The sequence below is a fragment of the Podarcis muralis genome, chromosome 6 (genome assembly GCF_964188315.1).
Source record: "Podarcis muralis chromosome 6, rPodMur119.hap1.1, whole genome shotgun sequence".
NCBI lineage: Eukaryota > Metazoa > Chordata > Lepidosauria > Squamata > Lacertidae > Podarcis > Podarcis muralis.
Genome location: NC_135660.1, coordinates 68,933,895 through 68,946,485, shown reverse-complemented (window position 1 = coordinate 68,946,485; position 12,591 = coordinate 68,933,895). Strand labels below are relative to the sequence as shown.

Genomic DNA, 12,591 nt, shown 5'->3' with positions numbered 1-12,591 from the left:
TAGATATATAAACAAACAAACCTACTAAATAGCCACAGAAATCAGTAAGTGAAGAGCTGAGATGAAGAGGGACCTGTTTAAACGAGGCAAGCAAAACAGGTATCAAAGATTTTACATGCATGGAAGAACTGACCCTTTTTCCATGCCAGAGTGCGGGAGGAAAGGGTTTCGAACCATAAAAGAGAACAGCAGAGAGGAGAAAATTCCGAAGGTACCTGACTTGAGGAATCAGGGGAGCGCATCCAGTATCCTTTCCCTGGTGCACTGAAGAACAACAATAAATAAATACATAAACTTCGGCGATTCAAACGATGCCGGGAGCGATTTAAAAGGGAGCTTCTTCCCTCCTTCCTCTCTGCAAATTATCAGGACGTTCCATCAAAGGCTTTGCTGCTGCTGCTGTCGCCGCTGCTACTTCGGTGGCTAGGCAGTTAAAACCATCTCTGGGGGTGGGGGGGCAAAACAATTGCTGCCGCAGAGTCTTCTCAGCCGAAGCCGAGAGACTGTAGCACTTTTGTTTTCGAGAGATCAAAAATCCTATCCCGTTTGCCAATGAAAACAGGGGCCGGCAGAGCCCCGGGAATCTGCACACTCTGAGCAGAACAGCCTCGGCTGTCTGTGCGCTGGAGGGTGTGGGGGGGTGGGCTTTATATAAAAAGAGGGCCAGCTCAGTGGGCTTCTCTGCCAATGAAAAGCTTGGGATTCCTGGCAACCAAAGCCACAAGGCACTAGGAGACCACAGGCCAGAGAGACTGCCAAGGCAGGACAAGGTTTCGTACAAACGATGAGGAAAGCGCAGATTTCTCGGCTCAGGAATCGAACCACTGGACGGGCTTCTTCTGCACCTTTGAGAAACATCACCATCTCCCCCTGACAGGGATGCTTTTCTAGATGTAGCTTTCTGCCATCATTTGCTTTTCGCGTTTATTCTCCTTTTCAGGAGATGTCTCAGCAACCACCAATCCAGGAAGAAAAGCAGAATCCGTAAAACAAGGAATCGACTGCTGGTTGTTCTTTCCTTGAAATGCTCCAACACTCTCAAGGTAATTACTAAAATATTTTATTCCCACCCAACTATCAGTATGTAAAATTAAACAGGCAGGGACTGGTATACAATCACATAAGAATGTGTCATTATCTACTTCGACTGCCTGGCTTTACAGGGGCTGCATACTGGTGTCTATGGTTTTCATCGTGTTTTTTCAAAAGCATAGGCAGCCTTGAGTATTTGGAAAAGTGAGGAGAATTAATAAAAGCTTCTCTCTTTGAAAAGGGAGATGCTAATGGAAAATAGCCTACGTGCAACTGCACTTGATTGCATTCATTCTATTTCATCCTAGCTGATAACTTTTCAACATATCCCTTATCACTTCCGCTGCTGTTTAAAAATCTAAATTATAATCTGCTTGGAGCAAAAACTCAAGACTCATTTCTTACTGTGTAGGTCGGTGGAAGCACCAGAAATTGCTCAATTTAGTATTAACCACTCTCCGGGCAGGTAATGTGAGGTCCATTAGTTTTAACATGCAACAATACTTCCAGTCGATTTTTTAAATGTATCCATCTTATTGCACTGAACTGCTAATCATTTCCGCAGTGAACCAGGTCCTGAGATGGCTGGCACAATGTTGACTCAGCAGTTTCATAAGAAACTGTTAGCTCCTCTCTGGCAAGATGTCAGTGTTCCAAATGGGCATCACTTTGCAGGAGAGATGCGCCCATTCTCCTTTCGCGATACCTGGAAGCACAATTCAGTTGCGCATCCCTTTCCCACTATTTCGCTGAATGCACGAAGCAGCCCCAAGCTTATTACTCCTCGTGTCTCATCCACCATCCATTTTCACCTGCAGTCTGCAGTTTTGCCCCACCCCCAAAAAACTAAAACAGAGAGCAGCACCATAGCACAAGGGAAGAAAAGCAAAAGCTTCCAGGTCCAACTAATATAAATATATAAGTTCAGTTTCAGGTTTCTCTTCAGATTCAGCTGCAGACATCAGAACAGAGACAGAGAACACACACACACACACACACACACACACACACACACACACACCAGACCCAGCAAAACAGATCTTGTCCTGCCTAAGGAGACCCACCACGCATCCAAATCCTCCCAATCTCATAGCCTTTTGCTGTGTTGTTTCTTTTACAGAGTCAGCCCAATACATTTTCCTACCTGAGGCAGAAATTCCTAGTGCCCTCCCCCCAGTCAAGGTGTGCAGTACTCACATTCTGGCCCCCAAAATGTGGGGGGGGGGACTCACAAGCATCTCACCTTGGGAGTGAAACTACAACAACAATCAAAACAGTAATTTGCTATTATTTCATGACACCCAAAATCAGCTTCATGAGACAATGGCCTCACTCTGCCTAATAGTAGGGCCAGCTCTGCTAGTAAATGGTTGTGACCCTTTTCGCCATTGGCTTCTAAAATGTTTCTGTGGAAAACTGTTTAACGTCTGCAGCTAGCTCAGTTGTAGAGTTGATTATTTGTAAGCAGGTGATCGCAGGTTCAATCCCTGGCAACTCCAGGTAGGGCTACGAAATATCTTCGCCCACCCTAACATTATCACATCCCTCACCTTTTGGAGTCTCTCTCTACGGTCAGTAAGTTTCATCTGAGAAAGCATTGGATTAAGTGGCAACCATGCATAAACGAGACACGCTCTTTAAATATTATGCTTCCTCCTACTACGACACTGCCAACTTGCACTGCAGCTGCCAAGCAGAAGCCAAATATTTATAGGAGGCCACAGAGCCAAAGGAAAAGTAGTGAAAAGGCATTCAGCCCAATAAACATCAGGAGGAATGTAAAGGGAACCCAGGCAGTGCCCGAAAATGGTAAGGCTTGAAGGCCTGGAAGGCTGTTAATACAATGCTCATGCTATGGGCTGTTAAGATACTAGCCAAACTACACTGGCTCCTTACAAGCTGGCATGAGGAATTCATTTTACTTTGGCTTGGCCCAGGAACTCCTTGTTGGCCACGCTGCTGAGGGTGCTGTGGCCTGGGTTTGCTTTCCATAGGCTTAAGCATATGTCAGTCTGAGCACCAAGATAAGAAAACTAAAAGGCATGGCATAAGAAATCAGAAAATTTCCCCTGCAAGGAATGTGTGGTGGAGATTTACAGCGGTCCTTTCAAACAGATAAAATGGGCAAGACACAGCAGGCCAACAAAGGAAGAGAGCTAAAAGTTCACATGATATTGCCTTTTTTTTTTTTTTTTTAAGGCAAAATTCGAAGCTAAGCAGAATTTTGCAACAATCGGGGGGCGGGTGGGGGATACTTTTCTGTCGTTGCTAATTGTTGCAAAGCTGCCCAGAGAATGGATTTACAGTATTTTCATTTTATTTTCTCTTCTCCCCCCCCCCCCCCACTTCTTCAAATGAGGACTGTTGCCAAGCTGTTTCCAAGTGGTGGAGATTTCCTTTCACAGATCTTTGTTGTTAACTCTTGCTGCCACAATGCTATTTGTGAAACCGGAGAGCTCAAGAGGAAAGGGGGAAACAGCTCAGCATTAACTTTCCTAAGGAAAGGAAGCTTGCAAGAGTTCTGTTCCGTGGTGAGAGAGACGCTTATGCTCTGAAAAACGATGTTTGTAGGGAAACCGTGCAAATTTGCTGTACAGGCACCAACAGCAACCCAATATGGGACAATCCTCTGCATTGGTAACCATTTTAACTTCAGTAAAGGTCAAGTAGCCCCAGGCCTCCATTAAGTCCCCTGAGTGAATGGGTTTTGGGATTTTAAAAAGCCGGCTTGTTTTAGAAGATGGTTGGAAAAGATAATGCAAATGGGGGAGTGGGGGTACTGCCAAAATCTCTGCCTTTCTCCTTCAAGCAGCGCAAGTTGTTTGATGTTGTCATAAATGTGCCATCTTCCAGAGAAGTAGCTGTTGTTAGTTGTTTGCCACAAAAAGTAAAGCAACTTGTGGCACCTTAACACATTTATTGTAGCATATGCTTTCATGCACCAAGAGCCAAGTGCACCCTGATGCACAAATGCTTATGCCGTAATAAATCTGCTCCATCTTTAAGATGCCACAAGCCTCTTTGTTGACATAAATGTGGAAAGTTATGATCAGAAACACTATTTTTACTTTCAGGTGCCTCTGGCATGGCACATACCATTAAGTTCTCTGTGAATTATAGGGATGCAAGCTGATATATGAATGAGCACATCTAAGAATGGTTGGTAGAGGGACGCAGGTGGTGCTGTGGGTTAAACCACAGAGCCTAGGGCTTGCCGATCAGAAGGTCGGCGGTTCGAATCCCCGCGACAGGGTGAGCTCCCGTTGTTCGGTCCCAGCTCCTGCCAACCTAGCAGTTTGAAAGCACATCAAAGTGCAAGGAGATAAATAGGTACTGCTCCGGCGGGAAGGTAAACGGCGTTTCCATGCGTTGCTCTGGTTCGCCAGAAGTGGCTTAGTCATGCTGGCCACATGACCCAGAAGCTGTACGCCGGCTACCTCGGCCAGTAAAGCGAGATGAGTGCCACAACCCCAGAGTCGTCCTCGACTGGACCTAATGGTTAGGGATCCCTTTACCTTTACCTAACAATGGTTGGTAGTTCTGAATGACTTTCAGATCTCTCCCAGCATTGAGATCCCAAAAAGAGACAGTTACATGGAAACACGATAGTACTACTTCCTTTATCCCACATGCGGGGAACCTTTGGCTCTTCAGGTGATGCTGAATGACAATTTCCATCATCGCTTGCTATTGGCCATGCTTGCTGGGGCTGATGGGAGTTGTAGTTCAGCAACATCTAGAAGGTCAGTGGGTTCCCACCACTTTTCATCCACAATCAGTTGCTGTTTTCCTTCCACACCTAAAGCTCATTTCTAAACCACTTCATATTTTCAAAATCTCTAAATGGTGCACAGCAAAGCCATCAATATGAACCACAAAAGTCAACAGCTATTTTAATACTAGATCTATACCTTTTATTCATTGCTGTATTCTTTTATTCATTACCATCACATTTAACGCGGGGACAGCTCGGTTCTATTTTTATTTATAGCATATCAAAAACTTCAATAAGTTGTCAAATGGGGACCTCTTCTGGCAAAGTAAGGCATTCCCACACAAACTGCTTCCTTTAAACCAGAGCTTACCAAACCTCTCTCACTACCAAAGGAACACAAGCGAACAGCAAAGAACCTGCACAAGCAACGCTGACACCAAACCCTACATCATAGCTGTCAACTTACAGATTTGAAAATAAGGGACCAGCAGCCAAAATAAGGGACCTGCAGCCTCACCTGTTCCAGGCACTCCAGTCTTCCTGTCCTCCTGCAGTCTGGTCAAACTCATGCTGGGTAGCTTCGAGAACACTGTCCAACCAACTTTGTAACAAGAGGTTCAACTGAATAGAATCTGAATCACATGCACCACAAGGCCTATGCAGCCTCAGGTTAAGATGGCTCCCCGGCCTGGCTTTGCACTGCAAAGTTTGCAGCAGCACGTGCAACAAAATGGGGTCCAACATCCAAAAAACCCCTCAGCTTGCATTAACTAGCCACACACAAGGCATGCAAGCTCCACCCCCCACTCGTTCTTAGACTTCTTATTGGGTGGGCAACACAGCCAAGCAACACAGTTGGAGCCTCCCTCCTCCCTGGCTGGCAGGGAGAGAGGGAGAGGAGCTGCTTCCTTTGAAATTTAAGGGACATCATTTAAGGGACATTTAAGGGACATCTATCAATAAGGGACAGCAGCGGGACATGGCGCTGGTATAAGGGACTGTCCCTTCAAATAAGGGACACTTGACAGCTATGCCCTACATATAGTAAGTAAAATAGAAACATCGCCACCCGACCCCACCCCCAGTCATCTTTCCCCCCCTTTCTTCCTAATGTCTCAACAAATGAAACTGATTTGTAAAAATGTTACATGGGAAGAAAAAAACACGAGAGAGAAATATTGCACACTTTTGTAAATCAACAAAATCTTTAACTAAACAAAAAACCAGAGCTTGCTCCTACCAGGGCTGGAAAGGGTTAGTTTAGCCTCCTGTTCCCTAGGAAAACTTAATTACTGTTTCGCAAAATGATGCATGTTTTAAAAGAGTACTGTATCACCAACATGAAAAGTTCAGAAAGCTCTGTTTGAAACTACTGTGCTGGGAAAGGTTTTACAGAAATTTTACCCATTTAGACGTGGTGGGCAGCTCAACAACTGAAGGCAAACTTACAAATGACATATTCCTAAGATCTGGAACGTGGAGCAGGGCTCAGGTACTGCTTCACACCACTGACCCACATCAAACACTAATCAAAACATGGGTAAGCACTACACGTTGTGGGGTGTTTCCCCCCTACAATACACAGGGCTATCAGCTGATTAACTACCTCCTCTTGCTTGGATACATCTGCATATTATTAAAACTACAGGAGAGGTGCCCTTTTGAGAATGTGAAGGAAGTGCAAGAAAGCTTTCGTTTATAAAATTGCAAGTTGCCATTCACAATCCTCCTCTTCTATAACCTAAATGCATGCAATTGCACTTGTTCATTTTCAGACTCTTTGAAACCCTTTGCCTCTGTCTCTACATTGCAAGCAACCCCTCCCCCCCCCCTTTTTGCTTAAGTTTATCTGTAAAGAGTGCAATGTATGTACAGCAATTTTATATAAAGCAACTATAGTATGTCATTAGAGGGAAATGCTATCATCAAATTCTTAATTTGTATCCCCATTGAAGTTGGTCCTCAGCAAACAGCTATAAAAGCTTGCAGCCTTAACAACACAGGTCTTGTGTTTGTTTACTGAGCCCTTTTGCAACGTGAGGTATGCAGACTGGAAATTAATTCCAAAACTCTTCTCTAGACTTTGAAACTATGTGCAAAATGCCTGCCACTAGACAATGCTCCGTGAAGATCATATATAGATATACCTGTTTCAGACACCAGTCTTAATGCCTTGTGCATTTTAATTTGCTTCCAGGACATTTGCTTATGCTTTCGGATTTATACCTCAGGTATGCATCCACAATGAATGGGAGGGAGAGCTGGACTCTCCCTACAGATGTGCCTGTCTAACCCCCTTCCTTGGATAAACCTTGCAGGTTGCAGACCCATCAGATGCCAGCATGAATGACTGAAAGAACAAAATAATTGCAACCTATACTTTTCTACTAGAGAAAAAAAGGTTCTGGTACTGCGTACTCTTGAGTACCCCCAGAGAGAGAGAGAGAGAAAAGCAGTGGTTGTAACTGTATAATAAGAACACAAGATTTTAAAAGATGCATGGATAAGAATTGTACATAACAATTGGTGACGGGGTTCTGTGGCTTTTTTGTGAAAAAGCAACAAATAAAGGAAGTCTAATGATCCACTCTAGACCATTCTGGATTTGTCTGCAGAGCACAAACGCTCAAGAAGAAACCCTAGTGATTCTCTATCAACAAAAACAAATTTCTAGAACAAAACTGTCATCAACAGGGCAATCCTATACATGCCTATTCAAAAGTAAGCCTACACTGAAATTTAAGGAGAATTATTCTCTGGTAACTGCTTTAGGTCTAAAGCCTAAATTGTTTCTAATATTTTGTTAGGAGCCACCCAGAGTGGCTGGGGCAACCCAGTCAGATGGACTTACTTACTTACTTACTTACTTACTTACTACTACTACTACTACTACTAACATACAGGCATGCAAAGGCTCCATAACCCAGTCTAAGCAAGGGCAAGACATTAGTAGCTCCACATTTGGAGAGCCAAAACACCAGAAGCCCAGCTGCTCTCTAGGATACCCTTGCAAGCTTGTGACTGCTGTCTTTTATGCACAGGTGTAGCTAAGCACACAAGGATTTCTGCTTCAGAAAGCAATGAGTAGAACAAACAACAGACAGTTTGCCAGACCAGCCGAGAGCACCCACTTGATTATGCCACTGATGCACTATCCGCATGACAAGAGAGGCACTCTCAGGTGGGAATAATGCTGAATTTTAACACCCACAGATGCAAGGACAGTAAAATATAAGCTGTATGCTACAACAACAACAACAACAACAACAACAACAACAAGACACATTCCAACCACAGCCCAAAAATAGGAGAAGCTTTGAGAGGATTGTGAAGGGGTGACATTACAGCCTCTTTAAGAAGAACGTAATAAGCAATCTTCTATCAAAGCCAGTGCAGTATTGTCTAATATTCTGATTGGCTCTCCAAGGACAGAAAAGGCCTCTTATCAAATGTCTTTCAAAGTATGTGTTCTGCCTGAGATCTGAGTCCTTCCCTTTCAACAGATAAAATTAACACGGAGGCATAGGTCACCAGGCACACAGCAGCAACAATGTGCGTTCATCAAAAAAATGTTGTTGTTGTTTTAAAAAAGTCTATGATAATAAAAGACAAGTGTTTGCACATTACACTAAGCCATTCAGTACGGTTTAGCAAGCTAACTTGTGCACACAGTCCAAGCACCGCTGCTTTGCTCCTCCACCTTGCACAAGCAAGAAAACAAACCACAATGGAGATAGTTTAGCTGCATAGCCCGGTATTCAAATCCAGAATCTTGGTTTGTTTCACCCTATTAAACCACAATCAAGCACAACCATGATCCTGGGCTTGGACGTCATGCTAAGCCATAGGTAGGCAAACTAAGACCCGGGGGCCGGATCTGGCCCAATCACCTTCTAAATCCGGCCCGCGGATGGTCCAGGAATCAGCGTGTTTTTACATGAGTAGAATGTGTGCTTTTATTTAAAATGCATCTCTAGGTTATTTGTGGGGCATAGGAATTCGTTCATCCCCCCCAAAAAATATAGTCTGGCTCCCCACAAGGTCTGAGAGACAGTGGACCGGCCCCCTGCTGAAAAAGTTTGCTGATCCCTGTGGTAAGCTATCCCCATCATGGTTTGTTTACGCATTTGTGCAAAGACAGGAGCAAAGCAGGAGTGCTCAGGACACAGCTCATGCACATTATGGCTTACTAAACCATATTTATGGGGTCCCCAACGTGATGCCCTTGGGCACAATGGCACCCTTGAAGACTTTCCCTAGTGCACACAAAGCTACTGCACACACTCCAGTGCTCGTCCTCCGCACTTCCTGGTGAAGGGGCAAGGGTTACCTTTCTTCTTGTGAGATGAAGAGATGAAGGCAAGCATGGGAAGAGTGGCGCTCTTTCCCACTTCCTCTTTCAGCTCTATATGCTTCTCAAGGCCCAGAGCGGCACCTGAGCAGAAATTGGAGCAACTAAGAAGGGCAGGAGAGAAAGGGTTTGAGCGGCTGGGGGGGAGGAAAACAGTGATCGGAGGGGAGGCAAAGAAGACAAAGCTGGGAGTTGCAGGAGTCAAGAGGGAGACAGTGCCAGAGAGGGAAAAGAGGGAATGCCAGAGAACTAAGGCAGGTGCAATTTACACAGTAAATTGAATAATATTGAAATGGAATAATCTCCCCATGGATCCTGCCTCCCCTCCATCCCCACCAAACCATCCTGAAATCACATCTCCATGGAATGACCTGCAAAAACATGGCCCTGATACACGAATCCTTTTGATCCTCATAACTTTTTTTTTAGCAAGGGATCCACTCAAAACCTCTGTTAAATCATAGGTCTCTTCTATTGTTTACAGATGACATCTGTGATTTGTTGATGGTGTTGCTGCCATCTTATGTCATGAATATCTAGGAGGATCAATGTTTTTTCTCCCTGTTAATAGCAGGCACAGGATCTACAATGCCTTACTACCTTTGTAAGCTTTCATTTTGTAGTGTGCTTTTTGGAGTCTCCTTGTAAAGTTATGCGAATTCAAGTGGATTTGTTTTTAATTCCATGGGATCCTACTTTTACCTGGACCCCAGTTGTACCCACACCTTCCCCTACCTATGCAAAGGAAACCTCTTTTTCTCTGTAGGGGGAACATGAACCGGGGGGGGGGGTGGAAGAGAGAAGCAACCAGAGGGAATGTTGCCCATCACACTCTCTCAAAACTCCAAAGGTGCCCACAGGCTCCAAAAGGCTGGCGGATGCTGGCTTAGCATTATGCGCAAACACTGCCAGTGGCTGGGAAGAGGGGAAGTGTTCAGAAAGACGGGTCCAAAACAATTTGCAGTAGGAGATCTATAAGGAGAAGCAGGTGCTGTTGTGAGAAAATTCACTTAGAAAGGAGCAACAGCGGCATGTCAAGGGATGGAGGGTGGGCAATACATCACAGGTCTGGGTGCACCCATTTATACTGTATTTAAGTAAAAGCAGAAGCCATGCCATGGAAACCAACAGCAGCCTGTGCTGACTCAGTAAGGGTTTTCTATTATGATCGTGTCCATTTGTATCTTGCAGCATAGCAAGTGAGGTGAGGCAAAGAAATTACAGTTGCATTTGGAGAAGACTCATGCAGTAAGCACACAATGTGGTTTGGTCCATGGCCAAGTCTAGAAGGGAAAGCCTCGAAAATGCTAAATATCGCTCCCAGTCAGTGCAGGCCTTGTAACTCCCAAGGCAAAGCAAACCTATTTCCTTCCTAATGGAAGGAACTGCCTCCTCTGGTTGCAAGGCTTTTGTGCTAGACTACAGAGTACTGATTCCATCAGGGATCCCATGGGGAGATGTGGAATGTTTTCTTCTTTTTTTCCCTGAGGGTATTTTTGGGAAGATATACTGTATATATTTTTAGGGTAAAGGCTAAAGAGTCAAAAGGGAAGCAGATGAAGCAGAGAAAGCTCAATTTCCTAGGAAGGTGGGTTTCCCCCCCACTTAGCAACATTGTGGATTATCAGGCTGTTGCAGAGAAATAAGACAGCCCCATTGACTATGTGAACAAAGAAGTGCTTAAAACAGAAGGCATGAGACAAGAGATCAGAACAGAACAGGGTGGCATTCCACTAAGTTTCACTAAGAGTAGACCCACTGAAATAAATGAACACGGCTAAGTTGGGCTGATTAATTTCAATAGGTCTACTCTGAGTAAAAACACCAACAATAATACACGTGTGAATTCTTTTAGCCATGCACTAACCACCACTTACCTCACTTTAAAACTGATCCTAAACACACATACAAAAAAACCCAGATCCTACTTAGATTCACATTAGTTATTTCTAGATGATGGCCACAAACTAACGCAAGAGGGCTGTTTACCATTGTATGTAAGAGAGTGCCTAGGTTTTGAACACAGGACCTTTCGCTCTGTGTCTCTTCCAAAGTGAGGCTCATACCCTCTACAAAGCCTTCCCCAACCTGGTGCCCTCCAGATGTTCTGGACCAAAACTCCCATCACCCCTGGCCACTAGCCCCACTGGCTGTGGCTGATGGGAACTGGTACTCCAAGGTATCTGGAGAGGTCAGGATGGAGATGACTGCCTTAGAGACCCACACAGAGAATTGCACCCACATCTTCCCCTACCTATGCAAAGGATGCCTTTTAACAATGCCTTTTGGTCTCCGACCAGGAATGGGGTGTTTCTTTTTTTTCAAGGAAAAATATTGGATCGCACACAGAGTATCCATTCAGAGTATGCATGCATGCAATAGGATACGAACCCAATTCAGTCCCACTGAAGGAAACTTACTTCCGAGTAAACATGTATGGACCGGCCTGCTGTGAGGCTGCAACCCTAAGACCCCTTCCTAGGAAGCCAGCTGCAATGAGCCCCGTGGGGTTTACTTACGAGTAGGCATGAAGCGCGCCGGGATGCCAACGCGAGGTTCCCTTGGCCAAGCCAGCGAGCGTCTCGCATCCAAGAAAGTCTGCAGGGGCGACGGCTGAGATCTTGCCCTTCAGCCCCGACAGCTGCCCTCGCCAGGGCAGGGCTCCGATCCCCGGCGGGCTGCGGGAGTCACGAGGGCTGGGGAACTCAAGGCGGCCCCTGATGCCTCTCCTCCTTCCCGGTGGCTCTTAGCGGTAAACCGGTGCATGGAGACGAGACTCAGGCAGCAGCAGCGGCAGCAGCAGCACTTCCTGCCAGCTCGCCAGGAGACGCGGGGAGCGAGGGCGGCGGGACGGACCCAAAAGGCGGAGCACCAAAGGAGGGGACTCACTCACCGGAGGGACGGCATCCCCTGCCGGCTCTGGAGAGAGGAGCTGCGCCGAGGGGCGCCGCCTGGGCCAGCCTTTTGTTCCTCCTCCTCCTCCTCCTCCCCAGCGCCCGGGGCGCATCCACTGCCGCGCGCGCCTCTCGGGGCTGCCCGCCCTCCCCAAAACAAGGAGCCGGGCGGAGTTCCTGCCTCTTGCCGAAGCTCCAGGTTCCGATCGCCGCTTCTTCTCCAGCGGACGGAACCCCCTCAGGCTCACCGGCCGCCCTCGCTTGGCTACAAATGTGCGCACAAAAGCGCCGGCGGCGGAGGGAGGGACATGCGCAGCCGGCTGCGCTTTCCCAGCTGCTGCAGCTGTTTCCCGGCGCAGACAGATGGCTCTTTTCAGCTACTGCTCTTGCGCCCGTCCCAGGAAAAAGCAGCACTCGGCCCCGCCCCTCCTTTCCTCTTTCTTTCTTTCTTTCTTTGCACACACCTCATTATGCAGAACTTAAACCTAAAGCTCAGTGCATGTTTTGAACCGCCGAAGGATGGACGTAGCTTCAGAAACTTGGGTGTGCAGATTTACTCGTTTGCCAGACAGCATGTTGTTGTTTGTTGTTGTTTAGTC

The 12,591-nt window shown here is 46.1% G+C and overlaps 1 protein-coding gene and 1 long non-coding RNA gene across 4 annotated transcripts in view; one reads left to right on the top strand and one right to left on the bottom strand.

The window, feature by feature from the left end:
• Nucleotides 1-12,310, bottom strand: part of PALD1 (phosphatase domain containing paladin 1) — a 113,771-nt gene extending 101,461 nt beyond the window's left edge. Inside the window, exon 1 of one of the 3 annotated variants that reach the window (XM_028729568.2) lies at nt 11,618-12,310. The gene's annotated coding sequence lies outside the window, so the exon portion shown is untranslated. Of the gene's footprint in view, nt 1-215; nt 396-11,617 lie in introns of those variants that run through there. The other 2 variants (XM_028729565.2, XM_028729566.2) reach the window with 2 other exon arrangements.
• Nucleotides 379-7,339, top strand: LOC144328040 (uncharacterized). Its single transcript, XR_013393263.1, has 2 exons — nt 379-1,043; nt 3,392-7,339. It is a non-coding gene; the product is annotated as an uncharacterized LOC144328040 (long non-coding RNA).
• Nucleotides 12,311-12,591: the final 281 nt, after the last annotated feature.